The sequence below is a fragment of the Apodemus sylvaticus genome, chromosome 5 (genome assembly GCF_947179515.1).
Source record: "Apodemus sylvaticus chromosome 5, mApoSyl1.1, whole genome shotgun sequence".
Lineage (NCBI taxonomy): Eukaryota > Metazoa > Chordata > Mammalia > Rodentia > Muridae > Apodemus > Apodemus sylvaticus.
Genome location: NC_067476.1, coordinates 131889962 through 131896714, shown reverse-complemented (window position 1 = coordinate 131896714; position 6753 = coordinate 131889962). Strand labels below are relative to the sequence as shown.

General features: G+C 46.5%; 1 pseudogene; it reads right to left on the bottom strand.

The window, feature by feature from the left end:
* Positions 1-1238: 1238 nt before the first annotated feature.
* Positions 1239-1899, bottom strand: LOC127684931 (max-interacting protein 1-like; annotated as a pseudogene).
* Positions 1900-6753: the final 4854 nt, after the last annotated feature.

The window sequence follows — 6753 nt, the reverse complement described above, 5'->3', positions numbered from 1 at the left end:
AGACAGTATCGACCTCCGTCTACCCAGCCCAGACCTCGTCCTGAGCACCATGAAGAGTGAGGCGCGAGGTGTTTATCATTATCAAATGCTGCATCAAAATAGATGATTTTCACACTTGGATTATTCCACTGTAAAAGACATCTATGTTTACTCCTGGTCAAGCTTTAAAAAGATGTCATTTTGGTTTTCAACACATACAAACAGTTATCAAAATCTCAAATAAAAATGCTGCGGTAGCTGAGACCTTGGCATGCTATACTGCGGCCACCATTCCTCAGATCCGCGCAGACGCTGAGGAAGCACACGGAGCTTTTCCTCCTGTGATTCGGGCTGTCATGCATGGGCTGCCCCTATGTTGCTGAAGGGTGGAGCAGATAGTTGGCTGCTCTAGGGCTAACAATGCAGGTAAGATTAGCATGGCATCCAACAGAAAGCTGAGCTGTGTGATGATCCCCTTCCAAAGACTTCATGGGAGTCTCTCCTTTTGTAGAGTACGATATGAGCTTTTTAAAAATTCATTTTAAAAATAAAAAGATTATCCACAGGCTTCGTGATAAACAAAGACTGAGGTGTTTTTTTCGTGTGTGTGTGTGTGTGTGTGTGTGTGTGTTTTATAAAAGATTTATTTATTATGTAAGTACACTGTGGCTGTCTTCAGACACCCCAGAAGAGGGCATCTGATCTCAATACAGATGGCTGTGAGCTCATTACATATGGTTGTTGGGATTTGAACTCAGGACCTCCGGAAGAGCAGACGGTGCTCTTAACTGCTGAGCCATCTCTTCAGCCCAAGAGGCTGAGTGTTAATAGCTCTTTAGCTATCCAAGATTAATGCCTAATTATCCTGTCTTTTCCTTACTCTGATTTCGATTTTGTTTCTAGGGCCAAGAAACTCAGGAAGGGTTCATAACCCTATCCTTAACTATCTGCTCAACACAGAGCGAGCAAACTAGGAGAATGAAGTCTCCATTGTCTCTTAAGTCAACCAAGTCAACTCAAGATAATCACACGCATGTTTTCTGCTGCCATTAGACACTGTATTCATTCCAAATATAGGAATATTTGTTCCACCAGGGAGGCTGTACCCCCCACACACACTTTTTGTAAAGTATTTGCTTAAATATAGTTCTTCTAACCCTTTTGTTCAAGTGTAGTTTTTAGTTTTAAAGAGGAGACTGAATCATGAACCCAATTTGAGAGATGGTATTGACTTGGCCCAGTGAGTGCTCCGCCCTGCACTATGTCATGCTGGGTCCTGGGACAAGAAGGAAGGAGAGTTTGACATTGGCACTGGAGTAACCCTGGCCATCAAGGTCACTGATGCTGGTGGTACTGATACTGTCCACTTCTCTATAGGAGAACTCTGCTTTCAACATCCACTTCAGTCTCCTCCTGTTCTGAATCCCAGCAATCTGAAGAGATGGTTGATCCAAAGCTGTCCATCTCCCGAGGACCCTGCAGCTGGTCCAGTTGCTGCTTTAAAATTTTCTGTTCTGGTTCCAAGTTCTCAAGCTGGTGCTGGCTCTTCCCTTCAGCTTCTTCAAGTTTGTTGATGTGTGCTTTGGCTTTGTTGAGCAATCCTAGTGCTGTATGCCTGGTGCAGTCTGGGCCCAGGCGGATCAGAACTGTTAAGCGGTCTAAACACAGGCGCAGGTGAGCTTGTCTGTTCTAGTCCAACTCATTGTGTGTAGATCTGTTGGCAGTGCTGGTGCTGCTGCTCCCACCGCTGTGTTTCTGTGCCCGGCTCAACCTCCGTGGGGGTTTCGAATGCTGTAGCCGGGGCCTCGGCATGGAGGGGAACGACGAGTCATAGCCATGTTCACACTCTCGTTCCTTGTGCTCCAAAAACTCCGCGGCCTCCAGCAGCCACTGCACCTTGATCATCCACACCCGCTCCATGGACTCCGCGCTCCCAGCCTACAGGAGACGCCCCAGACAGCTACAATCTCACGACGACCCCGGGACTTGTGCGTGCGCGGGCGGGCGGGCCGGCGGGCCAGCTCCACCGCCTCGGTGAGCTCTCTGCCTCCCTAGCCATGCTGGCCACCCAGGCTGCGCTGCTGGCAGCCCGCACGGGTTGTTTACTTCTCTGTCCGAGCACACTTCTATGATTTTCTTTTTTAAACTTCTTACTCAGCGTATTACTTTTTGGTATATAGATTTTGATACGTTTGCTACTTTACTTAACAAGTTCTCTGGAAGAGTCTTTAGTTCTTTTGTTTGTTTGAAGTATGGTCCATGAAAATGGAGAGATGAGATGGCTCAGAGGTTAAGAGCTCTGGGTGCTTTTGTAGAGGACATGGGTTTGATTCCCATCACCCCACCAGGCAGCTCACAATCTCCAATTCCAGGGAATCTGATGCTCTCTTCTGACCTGTGCCATCACCAAACACTCATACAATTCATAGACATAAATATAGAGTAAACACCCAGACATATAAAAAATTAAATAAAAATTGAAAATTAAAAAAAATAAGTGTAGGGGCATATATTTGCAGAGAGGGGTAGTTTGATTTTTTTTCTTTCTTATTTGTATTTTTGTGTCTTGTTTTTTTTCTCCTCCCTTGCCTTCTAGTTGTAGTGAGGATTTCAGTCATTATATTGAATTGAATGAGCAAAATGGACATCCTTGTTCTGTTATTACTTTAGGTATACTCAGATGTTTATAAGTAAAAATTATAAAAGTGATTCTTTAAAAAATAGTTCGTATCAACGAGCAGGGGAGGCCTTAAATCCCAGCCCTTGGGAGACAGGCATTTTATCTTCATGTGTTGTCCTCTATGCAGCCAAAGGTAAACAGGTCCCATGGGTCTCAGGTTAGAGAAGCCAGAAAGAAGTGAGGAGGTTGCCGGACTGTGGTGGCGCACGCTTTAATCCCAGCACTTGGGAGGTAGAGGCAGGGAGATTTCTGAGTTTGAGGCTAGCCTGGTCTACAGAGTGAGCTTGAGGTCCAGGACAGCCAAGGCTATACCTGCCTCGAAAAACCAAAAATAAATAAATAAATAAATAAATAAATAAATAAATAAATAAATAGAAGTGAGGAGGCGGTTTGGGCAACTCGTGCAGGTCCCACTATCATGCCAGTAGTGGCAGTGGCAGAGGCAGCGATAATAGCAGGGGTGGCAGCAGCGTGAGCCTGGCCGGCCAGTGGGTCCAAGGTCCAGCAATGAATACTTTGGGAGAGAGAACTCTTTCCCGTGTTATAGCTCAATATAACAGCCACTCTCAGATGATTCTCAGAGAAATGACTTGTGTGCTTTATTCTGTGTGGATAGGGACACTAACCAGGAGGTTTGGCGATGGTGATGTAATGGGAACATGTAGGATAGGGTTTTGAGAAGGATTCTATAAGGCAAAGGAGAAGGGTAAATTAAAGAGAGGAATGTCTTGAGGTTTTTGTGTGGGTAAGGATCCATTTGGGTCATAAAGGGAAATGTTAATGGGAACAGCCGCTAATAGTGTCCAGGAAAGGGAAGCACAGAAAAAGCACTGGGAGGAGTTGAGGTGGGCAGTGCACTAGGAGGAGTTGGGGTGGGTGGTGCACTGGGAGGAGTTGGGGTGGGCGGTGCATTGGGAGGAGTTGTGGTGGGTGGTGCATTGGGAGGAGTTGGAGTGGGTGGTGCATTGGGAGGAGTTGTGGTGGGTGGTGCATTGGGAGGAGCTGGGGAGGGTGGTGCATTGGGAGGAGTTGGGGTGGGCGGTGCATTGGGAGGAGTTGTGGTGGGTGGTGCATTGGGAGGAGTTGGAGTGGATGGTGCATTGGGAGGAGCTGGGGAGGGTGGTACATTGGGAGGAGTTGGAGTGGGCGGTGAACTGGGAGGAGTTGTGGTGGGCGGTGCATTGGGAGGAGCTGGGGTGGGCAGTTAGGGGAAGGAGGTTAGCTGTATATTGAATGTATTACAGCCAGGAAAGGGTAGCATGGAGTTCCTTCTGAGATGGATTTCCTGTTGAAGAATGTTAACATGGGTAAAGACTAATTTGGAAGCAGGGACACGCTGGCAAGAGACATGTAGGTAGGCTACGGGATATTTGGCATAGCCATTAGGGTAGAGCATACCCATGACTCCCATTCCCCAACGTTCACCCCAGGGATTGCTGATGGAAAGCTGAAAGTGAGTTTTAAGGTTGGCAAGCACAGTGCCGCCTCGGCTGGTGAATTCAATTCTGCAACTCCAAGATCTGCAACCTCCATATGTGGAGGCCTCCTGGAGGCATTGACTAGTGTTTCAGTAAGGAAAACAGAGGAAAGGGCTGGGTGAGGGTAGTGGAGATGGAATTGGGTTGTAGCGGGATCTCAGTCCTGGTCCGACATCCTTCAAGTAGGCAATCCTGGCTTCCTATGATTTTGTTATGTTCTTTGTAGGTCTCCCCAGCAAAGAATCTCCAGCAGTTGAGGGTTGGGAAGGCTAGAGAGAGGCTGGGCAGTAGAAGAGTTAGTACAAAGAAGAACGAAAAATAGCCATGAAGCTTATGGAGGCACGTGGCCTAGACAGCAGTCACCAGGTCATGGATGCCCTTCCAGGAGATCTTGTTGTTGCTTTGGGACTGGTGTCTTCTCTGTCCTTGAACTCTCAGCAAGAAGCAGACCATCTTCTTAACCAGTGGGTAATGTTGGACATTTCTGGTGGGAATCCAGATAGGCCTAGGCTGTGGAAAACACAAGCAAAACCCCATTGTAAGGAGGGGCTCTGGTCCCTTCCAAATCCCATCCAAGGGATTGCACCATTGTACGAGGATAGGATGGGCTATTTCTGCTGTGGGCCAATGCAGGGAGATAGGTTGTTTGGAGCACTTGTAGATGTTAAATATATTTAGGGTAGTTAGAGCTGTCATGTTACGGGGTAGGTCTTTTGATTTAGAAGTTGGGTATTTAGGGTTTGATATGTCCTATTATTCCTTGCCCCTGAGGGTTGTGGGGAGTCCCTATGTGGTGGACAATTTCCCATTGTGAGAGCTAGTAAAGGCAGGACCATTGTCAATTTTTAATTTGTTGGGGAATGCCCATGATGGCAAAAGTGGAGACCATGTGCTGAATTAAACTTTTTGAGTTTTCTCTTGTTTGGGCTGTAGCCCATATAAAACGCGAGTATATGGCTATGGTAACAAAGACATATTGCTGTTATTTTACTAGTTGTGTGAGGGCTTCAAGTTTCTTCCTTGATAGAGGCCACTGCTCAACCCAATGGCCTCATTGGAAAGCCAATCAAGGCAGGGAGTATTAAATCTAACAGTGGCCCTTAGAACTAAGGGTGATTTGTAAGGGCAAGGCATAAGGGTCTTCTTGGATATAGTTTTAGGTATAATTTTTTGGGTATAGTTTTGAGTTCACTTGCCCCACATTTATAAGTTTGAAGCATCTTATTCTATATAGGGAAGTCCACACCATCCTATAGCTGTGTAGTGACATCTATCTTGGAAAAACACAAAACAAAATAAAACAAAATTCACAGTAGGGATCCAGTGCAAAGCACTGGTTGGGGATGTATAGGAAAACAGATAACTCAAGTGGGGGGGGGGTGGATCATTCAGGTAATTGTCACTTGAGGCCATTGGGTTGAGCAGTGGCCTCTATCAAGGGAGAAACTTGAAGCCCTCACACAACTGGTAAAAGAACAGCAATATGTCTTTGTCACACTATGGAACCCAGTATAGACCAGAATAAGCCAACTCAGCACAGGCTTCAGAGTTCTCATTGGAGGTTCTTCTGGAGGGGGTGGGGAGGCTTGAGGAAGTGGGATGGTAGCATGTGGGGGGATTTACGCATCTCTCTTGACAGTGGAGACCGTTGTAAAGTTCTTACTTTACTGGTACTTTGGTCTGCCTGGCAAGAGATGTACAGAAGCTATCCTATCAGAGGTAGGTCACCTCCAAATGTTGACTAGGCATTGAGAAACCTGCTGAGTCCACTGATAAGGGAAGTAGGTCTTAGCACAGTGCTGATTGTGGCAGGGATTTTAAGTTTCACAAGTGGCCGTGGTTGACCCAGCACGTTTTGTGTGCTTCATAGACATCCTCTTGATGACACTGAACAGGGCTTCTGAAGAGGTTGTTGCCTTCAGACATCCAATCATGGGCGTCAGCTGCCAGTCTATATGAGGAGGGACTAGGTTCCACATGAAGCCAAGGGCACCGTAGGCTGAGAACATGAAGGATGTGGTATTACTCTGCTGTCAGTGAGCCAGTTGGTGCTGAGGGAATGACACCTGTGAACTGAGGGAACTGTGGCCCTGTTTGATTTGGTACTAGCCATTAAACCCATGGCCTGTGCATGGCAGTTAACCACTAAGCCATTTAGCTGTATCTCCAGTGGACTTTGTACTTTTAAAGTTACATTTAGTTTACATGGTTGTGTGTGTGTGTGTGTGTGTGTGTGTTTGTGTGATTGCTTGTGAGTGCACATGTGGAGATCTTTTAAGCTTCAGTTCTCTTCTTGTAGGTTCCAGGGATTAAACTCAGGTTGTCAGGCTTGGTGGCAAGAGCTGTTACCCTCTGAGCTATCTCAACCAGCTCTCTTGGTAGTTTTATTTTGAGACTGGGACTGCTAAATTGCTCAATCTGGACTCAGGGTCTTGTTGAATCAGGGCTGGCCTTGAGTGCACTCTGATTGGCCTTGGAATTTGATTATCTTGTTTCATTCTTTCACTTAATATGAACTGCAGGTCCGTTACCTGATTAGTCGGGAGTTGTGGTGTTGTAAGATTGCCTGAATGCTCTTCTCTGAGCATGCAAATCAACATCCCAGTGAGGTGTCAC